We start from the raw sequence: 2,597 nt of genomic DNA on the forward strand, positions 1-2,597 counted from the left end.
TAGGATGGAATCATTTCCAATCGAAACAAATGTGACTGTTTTGAATGTACTCACTCTGCCTGGGCCACTGCTAAAGATTTTTTCTTTCACCTTCTGCTATCAAGGGCATTTACAAATGATATCACAGGATGAACATCATCATTTTTAAAGGGACATTTTAGTGTCAGATTTTTTTTTAATTTATTGGTAGAAAAAGAATTAAGAAAAGACAACCCTTGTGAAAATCTGTGAATTAAGTGGTTTGCCTTTTTCCTGATACCAATCATGTCCTTCTCTACCAACCCCTAGACACTGAACCGTCCCATAGATGCCCGGTCTCCTCTGGTAACTTTCATCATTGGAAATATCTGATGCATTAGGTTACTTATTAATATCTAAGGCAATGACCTCTAAGGAAATCTGTATGTTAGGGAGGATCATAACACTAATGACATAATTTTGGCCTTGTGCCGGGTTTGTAAGAGAGCTCTTTCCTTATGGAAAATCCCCAGTTACTACATATTTTGAGGTACACCTCCTGATTGGCCAATTTTAGGGCTGGAAAAACAACAAAAATTTGTTGAATGTAATGTGTTTATAAGTTCAAAAACAGCATAATTCTGTTACCTCTCCTTATGTTAAACCCTTTATTTTTAATGAATCTTTTGGAGAAAAAGAGATTCATTGCCTATTTCTAATAAAACACACACGCACACGCCCACGCGCACACACATAGATACACTGCATCAGAAATAGATAATAGATCTGAGTGTGTGCATGTAGATATATATGGTGTGCATCGATATACGTATATGTATATATATTTCACATATGTATCTGTATACGTAAAAATTCAGGAATATATGTACAGAATATATGCATATGAAAATATACATAATATATACATTTACAAATTCAGAAATAGGTAAATGTGTATTTTTGAACTTTGGTCTTATTTTCTTTAACTGTAGAAGTATAATATGGGAATAGTAATCCATTTAATGATCCATCTATTAGTCCAAATCATATTTTTTTCTGGTTTCCAAGTATCCCATCTGACCTTACTGACAACTCATTTAAAAAAACAATGAGCATTATGCTGTGTTTCTTATTAGAAATGTGGATGCAAGAAGGATATTACAAAGGATGAAAAATATAACTACAAGTTGCAATCTCTGTCTTATGTAGGTCATTCTCTTTGATCCTCACTTGAAAGCATTACCATTTCCAGGAGATGTTACAAAAAAATAATAAGCAATTACCACCACGTCTCAGTTAGAGGAGCTTATAGTATTAAGGGTTCATCACATTTTTCACTCTCCCTCTTCTTCTGTCTGAAAATAGTGTTACATGGTTTCAGGCCAAGAAGTTGAGATTTTACTTTTCCATTAGGATTTTTATTCTTTAGCCTTAAAAAAATTCAACTTGCGAGTAGTGCTTTATAAAAGAGTACTAAAAAATAAAGGAAGAATGCTCATTCTTCTGCTGAACAGGAAATTGAAGTTAGGTGATAAGAAGTCTTTTAATGCCATCACTGATTATTAAAACAACTATACTGTTTTAGTGTAATATTTTCCACTAACCACAATAGTTTTTCAATAAAAACTATTTTTTTCATTAAAATAGTTTTATGAAATTTAAAATTCAGCAACTTTAGACTACGTTAACACCACAAACTTACTTTTTATAGTCTTAACGTTCAAAAGAATTTTTACTATATTTTTCTAATTTATCTCTAGGAGAAGTAAGACATTATTATGAACATTTTATCAACAGAGAAGCAGAGGAAGCTGAGAAGAATTAACAAAGTCACAAGGATGGAGTTAGTGGAAGAACTGAAATTAAAAGGTTGTTTCTTGAAACATGAACCTCTAGATAGACTGCTCAATGCTAAGAAGGTGCAATCATTGGCTTAGAATATGCAAAATTGAGAGCATAATATTGTTAGACTCTTAATTATGATGGATGTGTATTTAATTATGCATTTTACTATTTTAGGGCCTTCTGGTTTCTTGAGATTTTATTTAGAAATCTGTCATATATCTGAAAATCCCATTGTATTAATTCCTTTAAAGTAAGTCACAAAATGGAACAACAAAAGAGGCTTGAGAGATTATACCTCTTGCCCCCAAACACCATCCATTTCTAATATCCAACTATTCTAATATGTTTTGTAACAGTCATGAACTGACTACAAATGTATTCTTCATATAGAATGAATTATAAGCAATTCATATTTTAAGCTGGGCTATGTTAACTGTTTTAAACACTTAATTTTCACTATGTTACATAAACCTCAAAACTATTCATGCATACATGCTACCATCCTAAATTACAAATAACCAAAATTAATGTTTACAAATATAATTTCCCCCCAAATTTACATGAGTAGTTACTGAAAAGTCCTGGATTGGAAGATCTGTTTGATAAAGCTGGAGGTGTTAAAAGATGGGTTACGTGCCCTGGCCAGTTTGTCTCAGTGGTTAGAGCGTTGGCCCATGGACCAAAGAGTTGCAAGTTTGATTCCAGTCAAGGGCATATACGTGTGGTTCAGTCCCTGGTCCTGGACAGGGTCATACGGAAGGCAACCAATCAATGTGTCTCTCCCACATTGATGT

The sequence above is a fragment of the Molossus molossus genome, unplaced genomic scaffold, assembly GCF_014108415.1.
Source record: "Molossus molossus isolate mMolMol1 unplaced genomic scaffold, mMolMol1.p scaffold_m16_p_4, whole genome shotgun sequence".
Lineage (NCBI taxonomy): Eukaryota > Metazoa > Chordata > Mammalia > Chiroptera > Molossidae > Molossus > Molossus molossus.